Genomic DNA, 6,974 nt, shown 5'->3' on the forward strand with positions numbered 1-6,974 from the left:
TCACAGTGACATAAATGTTTTTGCCTCATAGGTCAGCAGTAGGTGTGGCAGAGCCCACAGACGGAGGGTGATCATGTGGATTAAACTGCATTTAGCCACATTTGTCTCACGGGACTATCTTTGGCTATGTGTGAGCAGACACTGGGCCAAGTGTTTTGACAGCAGAGCCAGAAAAAACAAAAGCATTTTGCTTTTTTTTGTTAAAAGAAAAATAGGGGGGAAAAAAAGAAATGAAGATATAGTGGAGAGAAACGGTAGTCCCTCAGCCGCTGCCTTACTGGATCCATATGCGGAGCTTAGAGGCAGGAAATACCCACAATTCAGTGTAATCAGGCTAGAGGCCGCCTACCCTGTTGGCCTGGTCCTGGTGGAACTGATTGGGCACCATTAAGGCGAGCAAAACAGCTAAATATGAGGCACACTCAGATTTTTGTACACCCCGAGTTGCAGTCAAAGTAATGGAAGGGAACAAGTTCTATCTCCCATGAAAAGTTAGGGAGTAATGGATTTGTGAGGGATTTTACTCTGTGATTCCAGGGCTCAGGTTTAACAGTTCCATTCAGTTGCCAGGTACTAAATACGTGAGGTCAATGGACACACAGTTCAGAAAAACTCTGCTGACTTTTATCAACAATTTCAAAATTGCGAAAAAGTACCAAGTGGCCATTCTGGGATGGAGTTACGATTTTGACGTCATTGTCGGCCAAATTCACTGCATAAGAATGTTGTCTGAACAATTGTCTCATAAAAACATTTTTTGAAAGCACAGTATTGGTATTTTTTTGTCCCTACTTGAATGTACCTTTCATGTGTATAAAATTACAATATAAATATTAGGGCTGTTAAAATAATGAATAATTCCATTAATTGATTTGTTAATGTTCAGCTGTAGACTAATACTGTGGAGGTCAACAGCTTCCATGGGGTTTTGGAAGCAACTTTAGAAGCAACTCTTGAAAAAAAAAAACTGCATAATTGCACAATATATAGTATATTATAATAATATATATCGTGACTCTACAGGAACTTGAGGAGAATGCATGTTTACTGGATAGTTGGTTAGGGTTTGTGCTCTTCCAGGAGTAATTGTGAGGCTCCAGCTGATGTGGCTGAACATCTGCCTTTGATTAAATGCGTGACCCATTAAAGGTCTTTGGCCCTGGTACAGTATTTGTCTGTCCCTCTGTCCCCGTCTGTTGGTAAGCCCATCTGTCTCTCATGGTATTTCTCGCTCATACCCATCATACTCCACTGCGGCAGCATCATCCACACCACTCTGCCCCACACTGTGATTACTTCTCATTCTGCGACGTAAATATGAGTAACCTGAGCGCTACCAACACACACATACACACACAATCGCAAACACAATCAAACCCCAGCCTATACATTGTGAGTAGGAGAGACGGCTGGAGTAGTTAAAACCTTGATTTGTACCTCTCCAAAACTCTCACAAGTCCCTGGTGCCGCTCCCACCCCCGCTCTCCACCTCCCACACAATTCCCAGGTCAACAGAGCTCTCAATATGAGGCACGTCTGGTCTACTGTGACAGCATATGGTTATCCACTCAAGGTATCCAGAGACACCCGTACTTCGCAAGTTTCCAATAAACAGCAGAGTGAAGGCTGATTCTATCAGCGTAGCTACTACTGTGAGGAGGCAAAGGAGGAAGAACGGGCTCTTGGGTAATGCTTTGTTGACAATTAGGCGATTGTTTAAAGGTACAGTATGTAGGATATAGTCATGTCCTCATTATTTACGTCTGTATGAATATTTAAATATTGTTGGACATACACAGTCCTGACGAAAAAGCTTTTTTTTTGTTTGCTTAAACACAACCCAACATGACATACAATTTGCAAATTTCAATTTTACAAATTCAGGCCACATCGTTAAGATCTTTTGGCCAGTGTGCTGCAGTGTCAGGGTGGTGGCAATTATCAAGAATGACAAATACAATTCACTTTTCATGTGTGTCTCCAGATGAAGCTCACTTATATCCATTTGTGCTCTTTGAAATGGAATCTAAAATAATCTCACCTACAAGTTAGTCAACGCACCGATGAGAAAAAAAACAGTGCATTTCAGCATTGCAGTGATAAAGTAAATTGGATTTTCAAGATTTCACTTTCTCCCCCTGTTTCCTTTTTTCCTGATGCAATCAATGTTTTTTTTTTTTTTTCCCGGCAGTTAAATGTCTGGCAGAAGGCAGCCACATACTGTAAGTGAGCACAGAGTAAACAAACCAAATTAGAAGCTGATTACATCATATTTCGAATAAGAGCCTGGAATGGCAGTACATGACGTTTTATCAGCACTGTCAGTTACCTTTAAAATAATACACTCACTGTGGAGATGGTGTTTACTTTAAAAAATACAAGCCTACATTCTGCCTGTTAGAGGCGCAGCTCCTTAAGTGCACGTCAGTCCACCGTGCACACATCTGCACTGTAAACATGCAGCAAATATTAGCAGGAAGGTCCTGCTCTCTGTAACGATACCAACTCTGCTGCTCCGCCACTGATAATGTCTCACACCAATAATAAAGATAATTTTACTTTGCTGAATGTGTCCTCTCCAACAGATTTGTCTCTCTCACTGTGGTTGGTCGGATGATGGACAGATGCAAGAAAAAGGCGGGGCGTGTTTTCCAGTGGCTGTGGCCAGAGAGTGGCAGGTGGGCCTGATGGAGACGTGTGCTCGTATTGATAGCATCTCTGAGAGGCAGCTCCCCTGGGTTAATGGGGGAGTTATTCTATTACCCCTTCCCTCCCCCCGTCTCCACCTCCTTCTCTTTCTACAGGAGAGCACCCATCATAGCCCCGGCTCCAGAAGGGAAAAGGCTAATGGCCTCAGCTGCACACACCGATGCCCTTTCCTCCATTTCTGTTTCTGTCTTCTTCCCATTCCACTGTTTTTTTACTGCATCTTTCTTGCTGCTAAATTCCAGGATTGATTGTTCTCTCCCCACATGTTAGGGTCATAAATCACCCGGTGATCCTCAGACAAGACGGATGCCTGAGCTTGAGAACATCTCAACCAAGTGAGTCACGCGTAAAGGTGAGGACAGCTTGAGACTAAAGGTTGAACCTCTCTGACTGCTCCTACAAAAGACCTTTTTTTCATCAGGCTCAAGTCTAAAAATGTTAAATCGTCCTTGAGTTGTCATGCTTGCTGATCATATTGAAATTGTGCACCACAAACTGAAATTAGTTATATTATTTGGTAGCCAACATTGAGTAGTATTTGGAAATTGTGATCCACACACTACAGAGAAGTGTCACATGGTTGACAATACTGTTATAAAACAACACCCAATTAATCAGATATCTGGGGTTCCACCCCGATCATTTGGAAGATTTGGGCCACACACTTCAGCAATGAGGTCAGCCAACAGCCAACAACTGCCTCTATCGTAAGTATTAATTTACCCCAAGGAGTAAACAGGCATATACAGTATCTTGAGGAAAACAATAACGAATAGATTTAAATAAATTGGAAATTAATTGTTTTCGTAGCTTTCGGAAAATATTTAGAGTCTCTGTGCAAGTGTTTGTAAAGAACGAGGTCTCATTCATTGACAAAATGTTTTTGGTGAAAACATAATGGAAAAACTGCTTACGTAAGGCTGATGACTGATCCTGGGGATTTTCCTTGTTTTCAGAATGTGGTTAAATGAGATTACAGTAACTGCCAAAGAAAACGTTTTATTTTAATGTGATTTATTGTCATTGCCCACTTGCATATTGTTCAAATATCTCCGCTCAAATCAACCGCAGCCACTAGTGAGACTGCACCACAGGGAAAGACAAAACCACTCTCCACTGAAAATCACCAAGGGCTTATTTTAAGAGCTGTATTCCACATAAATGTCCTGCTGTTAACAGCACAACTCTGCTTTTTTGTAAATCACACTGTCCCTCTCATCTCTTCACTGACATAACCATAATATAAAACTTTCTTATAGCACATAATATATGCTTGATGGTGAACGTCAAATGGGAAAATCTTTGAAGATTCAGAAGTTTACATCTGGGCTCCTTGCAGACCGTTCACTGCTTGCACAAGATCTGCTGGTTATGTCCCTGTTGCTTCTGAAGGCTGCACAAAGACGTTGACCTAGACCTTGGTAATGGCCCCTCGGTGGCCATCCTGTCCACCGTCAGCATAGCTGAGTGCTGAGGTGGATGACACTTTTATGCCATAACATATGCAACTGAAACACATCAGCGAGGGTGCACTTGCAAGATGTTACAGCAACGGAAGTGTGGAGGGAACCATAAAAAAGTTAGAGGGATTAGAACAACGTTACAGATCGGTGTCTACGGGGGCCGGTATGTGACTGCACTGCGGCTGAGTCCAACAGTAATTACAAATAGTGCTCTGGGATGTCCTGGACATCAAAGTTGGTGAGAGGAAGGTGATTCAGCCACAGCGTGAAGCGCTGATATATGTTATGAGCGGGGAGATGGTATGGGGCTCATTGAGGGCCTCGTGGGGGAAACATCTTGCACAAACTCTTATTGCACCAAGTTTGCCCCAGTGACCCATGTTCCTGACAGCAAAGGGTGAGGAATGGAGAAATATCTTGTTCTGTGCGATTTTTAAAGCAATAATACCATCAGGAATTCACACTGGGCTTCACTTACACACATGTAGAAGGGATTTAAAAGTTCAGCAGACTTTCTTTTTCTCCCAGACTTCACTATTCTAATAAGGTATTTCAATAATTTCACTTATGGACCTACTGTAGGCTCAGCTTCACTGCTTTATTCTGTTATTTTTTATTTTAAGTATCAGAATCTTAAACTGGTTTTAGTATTTTGAAGAAGTTGTGCGGTTTCTCTGCTAATGATTTATGATTTAGAGCAGAGGTCTCCAACATGGGGTCATTGACCCCTAAGGCCATTGCTTCCTTAATGAAGCTTGTTATATTCAGAAATGCTGTGCTCAAAATGAAAACCTAAAGTACTTAGAGAGATGGGATTTAATTCTGTCCAAATTGTATTCCCAGTATTTGTCCCGATTTTCACCAGGGAACACTTTATTCACTCTGATGCCTACAACGTTGAATTTGGTCCCTGACTGCAGCACAGACAGACTGTTGTATCCGTGCTTTGCATTAGAGAATACACTGTTAAAAGGAGGCAAGAACAGACAATGGCTTTTCTATTGCAAGTGTAGGTAATGGTCTTGTGGAGGGAGGCACTGTGTTTTGGCAAATTGCACCAGATTCATCTAGCCATAGGCATTCCCTTTCCTGCTCTCTCCTCAGGTTTCCTCCGCTCCATCACAGTGCTGGGGCTTTATCGAGCTGCCCGTTCTCAATAGAGAGCTCCAATGCTAAGATTTCAGATGCTGGCCAAACTCTCTCAGGGAACAGGTGTCTCCTCTGTCTGCCTGTGGACCAGGTCCTGCAGTGGAAGCATGGGAAAGGGCAGCCACCGCAGAGGTTCTACCCCAGCGGACAGGTAACAGAGTGCCTTTCAGCTCAGTCTGAATTCAGCTAAATTGGCATCCTTTTAGGAGCCACGGGAAGCAGTTGGAAGTAGAAAAGAAAGAGCGGAAATTCACCCAATGATTCCCTGTTGGTTTGGGGAGTATGGTGTTCTCGCAATGAGAAAGGAGAGAAACCATTTTGATGTGGAAATGAGATAAGAAAAAAAGCAGGGCTTGGCTGGAACTGTTTTTCTTTATGCTTTAATAAAACTGAACAGACTGCAGTGATGGCACCTGTGTGTTTACTTTAGTTACAGTATGAAACATTTCCTGGGAAAAAAAAATCTACAGAATATAATAGTACAAAAGTCATCTTCAAAGGGCCACTTGAGGTGTGTTGTGGTGTGGTGTGTGTGTGTGTGTCTGCTGTGTCTGGCTCTTGTAAGACAAGGTGGACTAAGTTGCTCTGAATTACAGTAGCCCATAGCAGCGCCATCTCTGGTCGACAGGTGATTAACACCAGTATGACCAGACTGGAAATCACAGTCCGTCATACTCTGATTATCATTTGTATAATTTATCAAACATATCATTTAATCACACATAGCTCCCCCTGCAGAAAGTGTATAAATGCTATGGTTTATCAATACAAATAACAGCCTTCAAAAAAATTAAATAATTTTTGCACTTTAAGATTACTGCTTTTTCCTGAGGACAAACTTCTCAAAAAGTCTTTAAAGACACTCACCTGTCTTTTTCTAAATCTGACATGAGATGAGGAGGATTTGGATGCCTTGTGCTGAGCAGGTCATCCGGAGATCAAAAGAGCAGCAGTGTGAGCCCTGAAGCTTCCTGCTCATCAGAGTGATCAGTGGTGCAGCTGTGGGGGGCAGAACACAGGGCAGGTAAATATCTCAGAGGCTCACACCTTTAACTCCATGTATATCTCAGAGGCTCACACCTTTAACTCAACACATCAGGAATAGCAACACATTTGAACCAAAGCAGACAGCATGGCAAAAAAACAACAAAACAAAACAAAGTTTTTGGTTTAATTTCAGGGAGTTCCCGTATACTCATCCATTAACATCCAAGTAATAATTAAAAGTAAGTAATGTGTTCAGCTCAGCAGCAGTTTAGACCATTAGTGTTAACTCTCACTGACAATGCACTCGCCCCCTGATCTCCTTCATTCATAAACGTGGTCCAACACAAACAGCTAAATCATCAAAGTCAGCCACAGCAGACTAAATGAGGCTCTGGGGTTGCAGGAACAAAGGCCTGTGCAGATGTCATGTGTGACCTCTCCACACAAATTCTGCCCAGTGATAATATATCGATGGGGATGCCATTAAAAACAGTTTCAAGCTCCTCCTGGATTCATTTGCGTTGACCCAGAATGCAGTATTTTCTTAACACAAGCAGCAGGCTGCTTTGATGTTATCTCCCTATCCAAACAGTGCAGGGCTGGCTGCCCCCGCCCCGCCTCCCGCCGCCGCGAACGGCGTCGGGTAATCCCACAGATGCCCTTGAG

General features: G+C 42.7%; 1 long non-coding RNA gene across 1 annotated transcript in view; it reads right to left on the bottom strand.

Moving 5' to 3' along the window:
- LOC107988370 (uncharacterized) overlaps positions 1-6,974 on the bottom strand; it is a 22,615-nt gene that overhangs the window by 2,727 nt on the left and 12,914 nt on the right. The window contains exon 4 of the long non-coding RNA XR_001759877.2: positions 6,189-6,320. This is a non-coding gene — a long non-coding RNA (uncharacterized LOC107988370). The remainder of the gene's footprint in view (positions 1-6,188; positions 6,321-6,974) is intronic.

The sequence above is a fragment of the Cynoglossus semilaevis genome, chromosome 3 (genome assembly GCF_000523025.1).
Source record: "Cynoglossus semilaevis isolate Cse_v1.0 chromosome 3, Cse_v1.0, whole genome shotgun sequence".
Classification (NCBI taxonomy): Eukaryota; Metazoa; Chordata; class Actinopteri; order Pleuronectiformes; family Cynoglossidae; genus Cynoglossus; species Cynoglossus semilaevis.